The sequence below is a fragment of the Argentina silus genome (genome assembly GCF_951799395.1).
Source record: "Argentina silus genome assembly, chromosome: 13".
Lineage (NCBI taxonomy): Eukaryota > Metazoa > Chordata > Actinopteri > Argentiniformes > Argentinidae > Argentina > Argentina silus.
The window spans coordinates 7,961,138-7,977,567 of record NC_139667.1 but is presented as its reverse complement, the minus strand read 5'-3'; positions in this window follow the sequence as shown (position 1 = coordinate 7,977,567).

Below are 16,430 nucleotides of genomic sequence, written 5' to 3'. Positions count from 1 at the left end.
GCAGCTATAAGTCAACAAAAAACACTTTGTGTGAATTTGAACAACACCATGTGCATTGGTTGCCGCTCTTCTGAAAATGTAATTGACTCTTTTGGAAAGACTGTTGGATGTGCTGATATTAGCAGGAGGGGTGTGGAGACGGAACTTGAGACAAGTTATTATCAGGATATGCGAGTTCAAACCTCACTCGGAAGGTGGAATTATTTATGTAAATTATACTGAGAACATAGCCTGCATCATCAGAAGTCATACTCCTGTATGTGCGTCAGTTGGGATAAAGACACGATGACAATCCCACTAGAAACGGGGGACTCTGTGGGTGCTTTTCAACTTTTTCACAGATGGCTCTGGTTTATAATAGAATTTAATGTAAGACGTAGCTTGTATATTTCTGTAAAAGGTTTGAATTGAATATATAATTTTTAGCAATCTGTAGTACAAGTTTTTATCGCTATTGATGGTTTGTTGTGTTGAGTTCCATCGGTATCTGTACGTTTTATTTACATGTAACTTATATAGATATTTGACTGAAATACAGCCAAACAATCCTATTAATAAATTATGGAAATTAAATTCAGATCCCTTTATTGAAATTGAGTGTATGTTTTTTAAGAGAAGTAGGTCTAAGGAGAGAGCCTCTAATAATTTTGAATAGATTGAATAGGCTAACTATTATTCCTTACTGTTATTTTACTAGACCTATCATTATTGTTATTCGGCTTTTAGTACTTGTATTATTATGATTATTATGATTATGATTATTATTATTATTATTATCACAGCCTGTAATTGAGGCTTGTCATCTCAGTGGGCTGTAGGCCTGTAGCCTTCAAAATGCGGAGACTAGTTTAGGCCAATATCTTTAACATGACACTAAATGTTTAAAATGATTTTGCTCTTTCCTGCTATGTTTAAACCTTCGTAATGCCTTGATTCAGTTTCATCAATGGAACACCTGTTAAGTGTGATCCAAACTGTGTTAGTGATTCAAAATGCCCAGTTTGATGTCTTCGTATAGGTCTATTGCTAAAGCTCCAATGCTACATTTTCCTTCAAGTGGTCGACCCTCCTCCAGAATACTAGGAGTTTGCTTTTTTACTAATGTTTTTTTGCGAGCAACGCCAGGGTTGATGTGGTTTATGGTTCCTTTGGCTAGTTGTGTAGCTACATGCTATCTGGGGATCACAGAGTAAACTCGGCCTTTGTGTGCATTTGGCGTCTCTTTGCGTATAGGCCGGTGCCCGCTCGTCCATTTCTCTTTCTGGTGAGGGTGAGTCAGTAAGGTGAGGTCTCCACTCTTTTAACACTGGAGATCAAACAAACGTTGCTCAAAGGACGCTTATCGATCAAATCCCTGACCAAACAACGTATTCTTCTCAAATAACTTCGCAAGACAAATTCTCCGCGCTTATCAGAGGTACGTTTATCAATAATCAGTTAGTGAATTGAAAGGAACATAGCAATGAAAATAAGCATTCATTGTTTACACATTGTTAAGTTACATACGGATCTAAAGTCTACACAAAGTTTTGCTTTTTAATGTATGATTTTAATATAGGCTTTAAACTGCTAGACATATTACAACAAAACACAAATAATGTTTTATTCCAGTATCGTTGAGCGACCTGAATCACACAGAAGCCTATACAGACAAAACGCATCGTGCGCATACTTCCAGTATAATGTTGGCTAATTTACCAATGGGATGGTGATCTCAATCTTTAATACTATTTTGACTGCGTGAATGCATGTCTGGTGCCTAAAAGTGTCATTTATATGCAATGGAAAGCTAAAATGGAAATGCAAAGCGATTTTTTGCTTCGTAATTGATTTGAGAAGGTTTTGAACTACTCCAGAAAATAAATTGCTCATTCCAAATTAATTGTGTGAGAGATTATTGGTATGAGACGGGCCAGGGCCAGGGCGTGAGAGGATAAAATGACTGTGAGATCTCTTTCGTAATCTAGGATATGTCACCTGCAGTGATCGAGAAGGCATCATGCTGTATTACCTTTCTAGTTATAGCCTCAAACTCCTTTTTCGTCATTTTGATGTTTGTCTCTGCCACAACTATAACCAAATCATACTTCCACATTTTGACTCAATGCTCTCGCTTAACTAGTAGGTCTAGGTAGTCTAGTCTACGCCTTATTGGCTATAACGAAACCTTCAAATTTGCCTTTATCAAAATATGTTTTATATAAGACTGGCTACATTTTTCAATACGAATATCCTATGACACGAACACAGCATCCACGCGATTATGATTTCACTTTAAGATTTATGTGATATTGGTTTCATCGGTAGGCCTACAAATCTCATTTATGGGCCATAGTGTACTCAGATGTTGATTTACCGTTTGTTGTATTTTTGAGTTGGCACAATAAGGTCGACTTGGCCAATATTATTTCATTTAAAATATAATTAATCTATAAAACCCTTTATATTATTTGGACGTAGAATTAGTAAGCAGACTGTACAGCTATTGCAATAGATTGTAGTAAATAAAGACCTCTACCAAGGACCCTTTGTTTTGAACGAACTCTCAGCGTTTCAGTTAGTAAGCCTTTCGTATGGAATCGCCCATCTTGTGTGATGAACGCTTTAGATTCAGAGCTACATTTTCAACGAATATTGTGACATGAGGAATATTATAGGAAATGATGCTATTGTGAATCCAGATAGCAAATTATGTTGTTATTCGGTTAAGAAATTCAATTTGTTAAGATGTGTAAAGTGGCCTGACGGTTGGACTAGCCTAGTGTAGGCCTATTGCACATTCGAAGTTTAGTTGACTGAAATAGGCTACCAATGCGAATATATGCATAGCAACAATATAATTACATATGCATATGCATCTGGAATCTATTGATTGCATTCAAAATAAGTTATTCAGATGACTTTAAAATTAAATGCTTTGTTGCACTCAACAGCTTCACTAAGGGCACCAAGGTTTTTGCCATGGTGTCCGGACCTTTATGAGAGGAGGATGTGCAGTTGCCCTGAAACGGGATTGAAGACGGTGGTCCCTACCTACATAGGTAGCAGCAGTTGGATAACGCAGTGTAGGCCATTGATGAAAGAAAGCTAATCGCGTTGAAGTTTGCGTGCGAGCCCGTCGAGAGAGGAAATAGTAGACTACTATGACGACCTTCAGCGACCTTTGACGCTGTTTGACAAGGTGTATGGACCAAATGTATGACACAGGTGACGCTTGTCTTCTGACCACAGAGTCGCTTTTTCATTTGCCACTGCTGTTTGCCTACATCTACGTCCAATGGTATTTTACACCAACGTCATCCAATTCTTTTTGGTAAGAAAAAAAAGAATATAGATATGTTTTTGAATATATTTTACAGAAATACGAACTCAATGTCAGGAACTATACAGCATAATTAAGTTTTAGACTGTCCAGTTTGTTGTCGCGACCTTGCGCCAGGGCGTGGGCAGCAGTGCACGGATTTTAATGAGGCGCTGATTATAATGGCGCTCTCGTTTTCACTAAAGAGCCATTCAATCAATAGAGCATTTCATAGACTATTTTCTATAAGTTATATCATGAAAGCCTGAGTATGCTATTTGGTAGCCCAACTGTTCGATATTATTAGAACATGCAACATCAAACGCTCTTGTAGGCTATATGCCCATATAAGTCAGTGCTTGAGTCAAAACGTTCTTTCGCTCTTTCACCTTTGACGGTACGTAATTAGGCTTACAATGAATAACTATAATTGTGTTGTATTTTATTATTTATATTGTTGATTATTTATCATGTTGTGTTGAGTAAATATGGCATGTATTTACACCCCCCCCCCTCCCCCCATCCCCAATTTCCATAACTTTAACTTTCAAACAGATCAAATCCTTTGCTTTGAGACCCCATTACCCTTTTTAGTTTTTATCTGCAAACTAGGAAAAGTAGGCTACCATTTATCTAAAACTTAGTATGAATTCGGCCATTTTCAAACGAAATCTTAGCAGCACCAGCAATTTGTTCTATTAGGTATTTGGTGGAATGGTTTTGTTCGAAGGAGCTCTGAGGGCCTTTGGATTACATTAACATGTCTTTGGCGCGGTGTGTGGTCTTTGTGTGGCGCTTGTAGCTGTTGAGAATGACTTGTTGGAAGCGTGTGTGCTCTCGTCGCTCTCTTTTACACAGACACATTGTACAACTCCTGCAAGTCATCGTGGCTTTATCGTGGGCAGGTCTCCATGAACCCAAAGCAATTAGTCCCTAATCTCAAGGCAATCATATTTGAGTTTAGGGTTTGCTAGGTTTGTTTCTCCTGCTTACTCTCATTTAGAATGCAACAATATATTTTCGCGCCAAGGACCCGTGTGGTATATTTGTACCAGTAAAGTTAATCCACTAGCCATTAGGACCACCTTGGATATTTTGGACACGTTAAGAATATTTTCTAATATTAATCGAGTTATGCATTCGCGTGTTCTAACAGGCAGGAATATAGGTGTACTGTGGCCTGTTGGGCTATTAGTTACAAATAGCTTAAATGGGTTGAAATCTGTAGTTGTAATGACAGCTATGACCCAGTCCCCCAGGATTTGCTCAACGCGGTAAAGTCAGGTGTTGCGACTGGCTCTGAAGACATTTATTTCTTACACATGCTCTAGGCCTACTAGAGTGGTGGACAACAACAGACCTAGCGATATGTCTAATGGTCAGACTGGTTTTACAGACTCATGGCAATATAGCAAAGTGTTCAGTAGGCCTATAGTTAACCGAGGTAGCCTCGGCCTTATGGAATTCACTTGTTGGGCTTCAGTTTGTCGCATGTCTTGTCTTGTAACATGGTTATAGTCACAGTTTTGCCTGGAAGATATAACGACCATGCAGGGCTTTTGGGACCCCTACTCTTTCTAGAAAGGTCTTCTAAACAGGCAATTAAGTTGTTCGCTAGCGCGTTTCAGGCTAACAACACATAGTCTAAAAGCAATTTATTTAGTTATAGTCATCATCTTTTATAACAACATAGTCATGTTCTTATCAAAACTTGATATTGATATCTAGTGATAGGTTACAGCACTTGAAATGTTTGAGTTTGACGTTATGTGTAGGGCGTGGATTAGATGAGCATATAGCGCTGTCCAAGGTGCTGAAATGAAGAAGGACAACGGCCTGCTGCATGGATCGCAAAATTAATTTAGTTAATGAAACAAAATAAACTGTTATAACCTATAACATGTGTAGTGACGGATGGAAGTTGACAATTGTATTCAATCTGCTAAACCGTATTGGCGCTTGGCGACTACTCTGTCCGTATAGGGACCTGACCCATAATGATTCATTTGGCTTCTGTCAGTGTTTGAGGTACTCGCGCTGAAAAGCATTTAGCTGTTTACAATGTTCGAAATTGAATCGACCTGCAAATGGGTTGTGGTCAACTATGATATGCGATACAGGGAATGAGTGTGATGATATAATGACAGTGTCATATCAATCATTTGTGAATCCAAAATGTATAGGGTATTGTGCCGATGAATGCAATTTCGTTGACTATGGTTTTGTAGTTCTGTTGTGCTTGCATTAGACATTAAACACAAGCTTAACTCGGAACGATAATTTGTAAGAGCGTTGTTTGAAATGTTCTTTAAAGGGGACTTTTCTAACATGCAGCATAGAGCCTAGTTTTCTTCCTTTTGCCCTCTCGTTTGAGTTATTCTTAACAATATAACTCCAGCATGCATTCATTAATGTGCATGACAAATAGGACAATTACACTGTAACTGCAATCACCTCCTTTGGTAAATCTTATTGTCAACTGGTAGCAAAACAATATGTAATTGTCCTGCATTTATCTGGTTCTTGAAGCCATTGTGCGAAGAGCCCACCCGACGGTCATTTGTGAGCTGAAATACTTAGCATGCAAAGTGGAACACAAGATGCTGTAATACTTGACCCCTCAGCATAATTGTTGCAGCAATGAAATGCAGCGCATTCAGTGCTGTCTGAATAGATTCTTTTCCCTCTCACGAACAAAAACGCATTTTTATACCTTCGTTTTTCATTTGGTTTTGTTTCTTCTGTGTACATTATTCTTTTAATGGATATAGCTGCAATCAGTCCACATTTTGAATGGGCCTGGAGGAGAGTAGACATGAATTGCTGACTGAGATGCCATGTCTCCTTTTTGTGTATGAGTGAGAAAATGCTTTATTTCGAAAATTGGGGTGTATTTTCAAATGGTCATAGAAATGTACAGGCAAATTGTCCTGTGCTGATTGCTGAACTGCGTTGATGGAAACACGTATTTGATGGCCACTAGACATTTTTCTTCAAAATGAATAAGGAATTGGCTACTTTAAAAAAAGAAAAAATACAAAATTTGTGGAATTCATGGGTTCAGTTTACGTTGGTGAAATGTATCGTTTTTGTATTTATTCTACTCAAATCGCAAACCTGATTTTCGTTCGTTGCGATGTTGTTTCACCGTCCTTTCTGCAGTCTGCATTACAAAGGGCAACAGTGCTCTTATTTGCGAGCCCCAGGTCAGGCATCGTTGTCCATGAGATTGCGTACATGCGTAGCATCTCAATCAGAGGCTTTAATTGATACATACGTTAATTTGCCACATTTCGCTGTGGGCTGAGCTGCCCTAAGTCTGAGGCAGCTTAGTAGCAGCATGCCATGTGGTCCCTCTCCCACTTCCGTTTGGAGAGACGCGCATGTGTCACCGGATTTTTGAATTACGAATTTGCCTTTGTGTGTGTGTGTGTATGTGTGTGTGTGGAGGGGGGGTTGGCAGCGAGAGCGTCTTGGGACATCACTGACATGGCATTATGGAAGTACGACAGACGTTATAAAGCCAGATAGATAGAGGCATGTTGCCATGGCCGTGCACTGTACCAGCGGGAGTCCTTTCGTAGGCACCGAGCCGTCACTAACCGTGTTAACACAAAGTCCTTTACTAAGTGGTATGTAATGGTCTCCTTCGCTGTCTCACTGACAAACTTTTTTTTTACTTTAATACGGACTGATTGCTTGCGCGCGTGGCGCAAACCTGAATACCAACAAATAGCTGAGGTTATCCTAGGCCTATTTCAAACGCCGCCAAGGTTGAGCATAATGGTTCTTAATTGCAGGACATTGCAACCACCTACTGGGCTTCAGTCTGGTTTGACAACGGATTTACTGAACTGGATAAATGTATTTAGAAGAGATGCTATAGAGGCGCCCGCGGGCCACGGCCAACAGAGAAAACAGACATTATGCTTTAATGACCCAATAATTAACCACAACAGTCAAGGGGAAGATGCCACAGTGCAGATTTGCGCCTCATTTACACAAATAATACAAGTCAAGAAATATTGTTCCTCCCAATTTATCAGTAGCACCCATTGACCTGGCTCAGAGCTAGCAACATATTTATATCCACAAATCTCTACAACTGAAATGTGGGTTGCCCCTAACATCAACTTGGGGGCTTACATCATCATCCCAACTTGCCTTGAGCTGCGAATTGTGGGCTGACTTTATGGTCCAGTCTTCGAAATTACTTGCGGGATGTGGGCTGTAAGACGATAACCACGTTGCCCCATTATGGAGTGAGTGCTGAAAAGGGTGAAAAACAGCGATAACAAGCAACAAGCAATCAAGATACCTTATTCCAAATAACCTCTGCATGTCCATGACGTGACAGCTTGATGAGTTAAAACTAAATAATCACGTTAAGTATATGTTTGACCAATACGTCGTTCAAGCTGAGAAAGGCAAAGGCGTCTATTTAACTCACACCAAAAAACAAATAACTGCAACTTGATGAAAACACTGGGGGTGGAGGTGTGAGGTTGGGTAGGCTATATTAGGACCTGTTGAGACTCACCCGTTTTGTTCTGGAACCAGGAGGAGGGGGTGCTATTTGCCCCTAATGAAATATGTCATTACGAGGAATTCATGTGACACAAAAGGGACGGCAGTCAAAAATTGCCCCACTGCTGTTCAGTAATTATATAGTTTGCCCTGGCAGCGGGCCGCCTCGCGTTGAGACAGGTGGCTGGTCCATCATGCAAATGGCTTGGCTGTGTCGACATAATTAGCCACTGCGAATCGCTTAAATTAACAATTAGCTAACATGCAATTCTGTCTATGCTACGCGGTAGTTCTCTTTTGTATTTTTCCGGCAATTGAATGCAATGCACTGTAGTCTATCATTTGTCTCGAGGTCAATTCATAAAACTGAAGGAACGGAAATTGTATGCCCATAGATTCTCAGTGGTTGGTGGAGCTGTTTATTTCAAAAGACTATAAGTTAACAAACTTAATACCTTGGCCTCATCGGTCAAAAAAGGCAGACTGCAAAGTCAGCCTTAGGCTATCTGTCAGAAATTATATCTGTCACGGTGATTATTAAGGTTCAGTTAGCCTAACATAATTGAGTGCTTTATGCGTAATGAATAACTGATCATCTCTAAATACTCTTCCAACGACTGATTTTCATAGGCCAAACTGCTCCTATTTTATACCTTGCCATGTTTCTAATCACATATGTGCAGAGGTAGCCAATGCATGTGTAAACAGTAGTCACAGCCTGATTTCATGTCTCACAGATTGTCCTATTGATTTCAAAGTGAAATGTGTCAGTTTAGAGAAAATGTCCCTCCATGTGAGAGAGAATCAGGATCAGGGCAGAGATTGAAGCGAGGGGCGAGGGCCACATGCTGTGTTCCAGTCAGCCTAAAGGTTCTGCTATTCTAACCTCTCCACTGATCCCCTTGCAGCCGGCGTCCTAAATAGGCCTATACCATTGCCACACTATACGGCCCAATCACGGCCCACCCACCCTTTCATTATCCTTGCTGCCCTCCGACATGACACGGGAACAAAGTAGACATTAAGAAACATTAAACCCGGGGACGGGAGTAATCAGTAACCCGTTATCTGTTAATGAAGGGAAACACATGCGGAGCGATACACACAGTCTAATCAATAGGGATGTCGGACAATGCGGATTGGAGCGCAAAAAGGGAAATGCAAATCAATTAGAATCCTTGTTTGCTTTGAAACCGTTCAGTCTATCCTCATCAATTACTAGTTCGTTAATTGTAATTCGCCTACACAGCAACAACAGTTGTTTCCCCCAGGCTTTTTTAAAGACCGCGATGGACAGGACAGGACAGCCGACTGGCCAGTAGCCAACTCCCTTTATTCATTGAAAGTTTGATAAGTGGGCATTTGCAAGCGTTTGGATGAGCTTCTTCTGAAGTTGCAGAATGATAGAAACACTATCAGAAGATTAATTTAATGGCGTAGGCCTAGCCTACTTGTTTTAGGCCTTCAGCACGTTTCTTGCCTATTATTCTTACAGTAAAAAATAAAATAGGGGAAAAAATCTAGCCAAATAAGCCTATGCCCTACATAATCAATGTTTGTGATGTCAGGTTTAGAAAGATACTCTTTCATCATCTTTAAAAACTAGTAAACTCAAAGCTCTTTTTAGGACAAAACTAGGTGTATAACATTTATGCCCAGCTATGTTCTATCTAATATTTTACTGGTTGCTGTTTTAATTTAATTCAGTCAGCTAGAGGGTTTTTTCCTGCTAAAGGCCTATACTTCTAGTCTATCTCTTTGCGGTTGCTATAGCATTCTCAAGCACCATTCTTCTAAATCCCTACCCCCACATAAACCTGCCCTGTGCACTTGTCATAAATTATCTTCAAGTGAAACAGCTAAAACGATATTTGGAGCTACTGGGTCAGGCTGGACAGGGCACTTTTGTGAATCATACCTCACAGACACTCGCCCCATGGCCATTTTAGAAAAAACAACGTTGTATTAACATTGTTTTTTGGTTGTATCATTGTATATCGGTGATGACGGAAAATGGTATGGTATTGTATAAAGGTATGTAAAAACGTTGATTCATTGTCTTGTGCCAATCCAGCGGCAACCATATAGAGACGATGGAAAATAACTGTGGGACAACATTAAAACTAAGCATTGCACTGTAGAATGTGATAACACCATCATACCATGTTGGTGTATGGTTGTCATTTGATGGTCATCATCCAATATTGTTACATAGTCTATCATGGGTTGAAAATACAGGTTTTCTACAAATCTACATTTGAAGGTAAACACACAACATTGTGACAAGGTTGCATGTGGACTGTAAAGGAAAGTTTTGTACATGTCATTATTTGATCATGATCCAACATTGTAATTATTTTGCCCATTGATTCCTAACCAAAGGGAAGTAAAAAAAAAATTCCTTACATTAATAGAACTTGCTTTACTTAACATAAGCTATATGAGTACTCTCTTCAGGTACTACAATTGAATAAACATTTCTTTATGACCCCATTTGGGATTTGAACCCACAACCTTTTGGTTTATAGTACATTGTACAATCTGTCCACAGTGCAACTAGTACACTGAAATGCAAGAGTCATAATGGGGTTAAGATTGTGCATTAGAGAAATTAGAAACTTGGGGTTACTTTCCTTGAGGTTACTTTCCTCTTCTAACAGAGAATATTTGGACATATTTGGATATGTTGAACTTTTGTAAGAAGGAAAGGTTTTCTTGTTGTAACAGCCTTTTCAGCATAGTCTGGACTTTATACTCTTTTACTATCCTCTTTTACTACTTTCTCTTTTTAAATAAATATTCATTGTTTTTTTAATGTTTTCATTCTAGTTGTGTTTTTAACCTCATGTGCATGGAGTTTTGCATCGGTATATTATCGCATTATTGATATATATGGATGTGTATATATACACCTATATGGAGGTGTATAATCTATGTTTATGGACTCTAATAAAAAGATTGGGACTTATTGTACAGTAATATGTGTTTAGCCTATTATAAAACGTAAACTATCAAATCAAAATATATATTAAATATATACACATTTTAGTAACAGGCGAGTAACATAACTAGAACAGATTAGAACAATTTTTTTGTATCCATTTGGTTAAGAAGTTCATGTTACATCAGTATTAGACTTTTAACGTTGTATTTACGTAAATAGGCAATATGAACAATTATTTTCGACTGTGAGATGGTCTGATGCTGACCGTCAAGTGCCAATGTTAAGAAAACGTTCATTTTCAACCCATGTGCAATCATGTAGCAACATGAGATGATGAGCATCAAATAACAACCTTAAGTAAACATTGAAAAATACATAACCTAACACAACAACGTCAAATTAACAGTTAATTCCAACCAACATGTGACTAACCAACAAAAACAATCCAACATTACAAAAGCTACAAAGCTCCAGTGTCTAAAAAACGTCCAAAAACAATACTCTCACAACTGTTGTATAACTTCAGTTTGGTTAGTTTTTGACTGTTGCACAACTGTGACAAAATATAAAATGCGCATGGGGTCTTAACTTGTCTGTATGACCCCTGTTCCAGCATGGTTATTTTTTTTCTCTTGGTAAATCTCAGCTGTGGTTAAATGTGTGTCTACCGATATTATGTCATCACATTTGGCATCAGTTGCAGACAAAATCTGTAGGCAGCAAGATACATCTCACATTTAGCCTCGCCCTCTATATTACAGTGTGAAGTGCAAACATATGTGACTAGGCGGCCAACTGAGAAGAGCTCTGATTTGTTGATTAATTAAGGATGGCCCCAAAATGCCCCCAAAAGCACACATCTCCTGGAGGCACCTTCAAGTTAAGCAGTGAACAAGTGGAAATTTGAATCAGCCTCTTTATTCTATGAGCCCCATCTTTGCCAAATTGAATGCGGATTGAAAATAATTTTTGAGCTCTTGACTTCTGCTATTCATGACACTCTAAATTTGTTTGCCACTGTCACATTGCCACAGAATGGTAAATAAAAGCATTTAAGGCTTAAGTAAATCCTTCACATGATTGTGTGTCTGCCATTTGTGAAACATGCAGTACATTGTGAAGTGAAGTAAATACTGAAATATATTAAGTCTATCAGTGATTTTTTTTTCTGGACAGCATGTTAATATCTTGAGTCTTCAATTGGAAAAACACAACAATACAGCAAGATTGATATAAATGGCTGGTAGTTTAAACATTACAGGCACAGCATTACATTTTTGTATTCTGATCACTTTTGTCAAAAGTGAAAATAGTGAAAGCATTAAACAGAGAAACAGCACGGTACAGTACTTCCTTTTCCAGAATTCATACCTCAGGAGATATTGATATATGCTAAGACTATGCAGTATACATACATATTCCCCCTTACCAGCATCCCTTGCCCTCACCCCCACCCCAGTTCCCAGTGCAGGACCATTGCACGCTGTGTTTTGGCAGGAAATCAATAAAGGGGAAAATCAGTTCTAATCATCCGTACATTTACCATCACAATCAACAATCAAAGCCAAGACCTGAGTCTTTATTTGTAGGCCTGAGCCGCCCAATTTTCCCACTGTGAAAGGCAGGCTAAATTAGAACCCTTGGTTCCTGTTAGCAGCCCTTAATGGCTCTGATTTGTGAACTGCTAAATGAGGTTATGTAAATTGATCCTGAGTGTAGGCAGAGGCTCCCAGGTGACAGGTGCAGCCATCCAAAAGTGGGGGCAGGGAGGGTGTCGTAAGACGAGGGGGGTGGGTGGTGTGTGGGGGGGGGGGGTCATGGCAAGATCCACTCCCAACTCCATCGACCATGTGAGAGATACAAAAAGCGGGTTAGTAAAAAGTTGTATCAACTTCAATGACCGAAAATATGTAAAACATTTCAATATTTAGCTTTGATCTTTATCTAAATTGAAATAGAGTTATAGCCCTTGGTGCAATGCTATTATTCTGCCCTCTTGTCTTGATACTGAACTTCTCTTTATTTCAGCTACTAATCCTTTAACCTATTTACTAAGACACTTTGCCCCCTCAGGTCATAGGATGAATTGACTGGCAGTCCTCTAGCTCAAGCTCACTTTTTCCACATACAGTATTGTTTCGAACGGCGGGGTAGAGCAGCTTGCTCTAAGTGGGTATTAAACTCACAATCTTCGCTTACAAACCGGCCGCGCTAGCAACAACACCAAGAGAGTTAACTCCCTTGGCGGAGCTGCTAACGGGCCTTAGGGTCGTTACAGTATTTTATTTGTGTTGGTTTATCTTCCGTATCAAACGTCCATCCATGGTGGCACATGCCACACACCTAACATTGCAAGTCACACTGGTGCAAATTATGACCACTGTTGCTGCCAATAGGAAAAGAACAAAACAAAGTATTTTTTAAGGCGTTAGTCAGATTCTTTTATTAATTGCTTGTCATTTAAACAATGAATATCGAATATGCTCAGCAATATCCAGCTTTGGCTGACAGCCCTCTTCCAGACTCGAGTGCCCATAGTTCTGAGGATATAATAACCAGACAACTATCAACATGCACCCTCTCAGGGGAAGTCTACAGAGTGATTGGAGCACTCCGCCTCACTGCACTTCACTTCTGCTATTTAGGCTCCCCAGGTTACTGTCACAGCTGCATCGGAGAGAACTAGGGCCTGTCTATTTATCCCTCCTCCCTCTCTCTCCTTCTATAGGTATTCTGACTTGTGTTGACTCATCTCTGTCATAGCTATTCTACCAAGTTTACAGTATGTACTGTATCGAAGAGAAACACGGTTGACAGAAAGAAAAAAGATCTGAGCGTAGGTCAGGCAAGGGGGCTCTTGAATCTCTCTACCTGCGCAACAGAATCTTTATCAAGAGGTGCAATTGAACACGTTGCGGCGCTGATGTTAGTATGTTCTACTCATGCTGTTGGCTGATTGATAACACAGTGGTAGGTAAGAACGGTAACAGGCTGTGAAAAGCGCATGAGTATTTTCATCACTCTATATCATTGATGCTCTCAACAGTTCCAAGTGGTTTAAAGCAATGAACCTCAGACCCTGGTGAGTTACTTAACAGTAACAATAGCTTCCTCTTGAACATTTCCATTTTTTCTAACACAGCAACTTATATTTAAGAAAACCACATGAAGCTGTTTCTCTCACTATCTTAAGTTCCAAGGAACTTCACCTCTTTGCAAGCAGTTCAATTAGGCATAATGTGATACTACCGTAATTATATTTAATACCTCTGGTTAATGTGTTTAGTAATTTGTTGTTGTTTTATTTATTGATTATTGTGTTGATGTATTTTGGGTTATTATTTTTGTATAAGTGCTTGTTCACCCCCATTGATTAGAATAGAGCATGGTTATTGGAGACTTCACTGCTAATGAGCATCTGCAACACGTGGCCAGATATTGCCTTTTGTTTTACTGCTACACTGTTATATTCCACATGGGACTACACAATCAATTACAAATGTTAGTCAAATAGAACTAGCATGTCGTTTTCTTTTGTGAAAATAAAGAAATAAAATACCTAAAATGCCAAAACATTAATGACCTGCTCTATGTGTTCTAGAGAGGAGTGTAGGTGTGCTGTGATCCCAATGCAGCACCTTGAACAGAAGAAAGTGGTTGATGACAAGTCTATTTGTCTCTCTCCTTTCCTCTTGCTCTCTGTCTTCCTCCCCCTGTCTTCCTTTCTCTGTCTCATGCTCCATCAACATCATCTGCCACTGTAGAGCATACAGGGTAAATAAGCGAGCCTTTGCTTTTCTGCAGGTGGCTGATGGGAGAACAGCGAGAGGCAGCCACAATCCCTCTCCATCCCAAGCAACCCCCCCCCCGCCCCCACGCCGCCACCAAACCCCCTCCTTGTCCCAAAACAGAAACTCCTTATTCCTGTGAATGCCCCCAATTCCTGTTCACCATTCATACAGAACCAAGCTAGAAACATTAATTGTATCCATCAAGTATGGACTTTTTCAGTCAACCCATTCCTAACCAACCTGAAAATAATGGAGATGTGGTAAGATAATTTGACAGAAGCTTTTTTTTTTTATCAATTCTGTTGTTTGGCATGTCTAGAATTGTGAGGTTTCTTATCCTTTTCTCTTTCTATCATTGTTTATTGGTAATTGAAGGTTCAACAGAAACAGTGCATAGCCTATTTAACAGTACATAGCTTAATAGAAAAGCAGAGAATAGTACTAGAATCATAACTAACTCAGTCTTATTCTTATTTCTTTGAGTTTAGAAGGATTTGATATTTTTAAGTATCAAATCAGCCGTCAGACAAATGAAATGAGCAGCTTTTAATTTCCCTGCTCCTTGCTGCGTGGGAATATACAGCAATAGCTCAGCATGTCAAAAGATGTCAAGTGTTACAGTTCCCTTCCTGGTGGAAGAAAAAAACCCCACCAGAAATGAACTGAATTAAACTGAAAGGCTTGTCTTCAAACCCCTTCCTAAAATGATTAACCCTTCCAGAGAACATTATGGAGTTCAGCGCTGAGTGCTCGTGCTTTCTTATTGCCGGTAATTGTTCTTTTTCTGTTGTTGCCTTCATCAGTCTCTCTCCTCATTATATAAAAAGGAGGAAAAAATGTCTGAATAGAGGAAGGAGATTTTCCCACAGTCACTCAACACGGAAAAATACACCATTGTAGGCAGGTTCCCATCCCCAATACCCCCACACACACCCCCACTATGGTTTGATGGACGGTGTTTTTATAATTGAGTGACCAGTCTTTTATTTTATTCCTAAAAGTAGATGATGAAGAATAATATAGTAAATGTATAGTAAAAGACTTACCAGAGATCTTTCTCTTATGCCAAACTATTCACTCAGGTAATATTGCTATGTTTAATTAATTGGTATTTTATACCAAATCTTATTTTGCGGGTATCTATTGGGGACCAGAATATACAGAAGAATAATGATGATATGCAGTATTCATTCATTTTGAACAGAGAACAAGAGACATGAATTTAATTTCCAGCATCAATTACCTAAAATAATACATGCTGATTCTTACTGATGCATGATCAATTTGAGTGTGGGTCATACAGTTCAATATAGCTTTTGGTGTTTCGTCTGAATAATTAAAGACTTGGAACATACCAATAAATGTGACCAAATAATATGTGCTCTAAGTTAAAGTTAAAGATCTTTATAATGACACGAATAAAATAATAGCTCTTAATTATCTGGAGTGCTCTCAGAGATCACATTGGTTCACTTTGTTGTTGCAACACCTGCTTTTTTCGAATTCCTGCTGCTCCCTATATTTTAACAAGCGAATCAATAATTAAAGTTAACTTGTCCTCCTATGTTTAAATAGTTGCAGTCTGTGTCATCTGCTTTCCGGTTCAATGAGTTTGGAACTTATATGGAAGAAATTCCAACTCTGTCTTTGATTTTGTGTTAATGGGATATTCTGTTGAAGACACATGACATCAGAGCAAATGTAAGTCGTTTTATTTGATTTGTTGAAATACATCCTTGTATGAAGCATGAATCATCCCATGTTGTCCTATTCTACATCGAACTTTTTGTTTGTGTTTGCATCTGTGTAACATTTTCACGTATACTATTACGTGAATTGTGCTGCTGTCTTTTTATTGTGGCCTAAA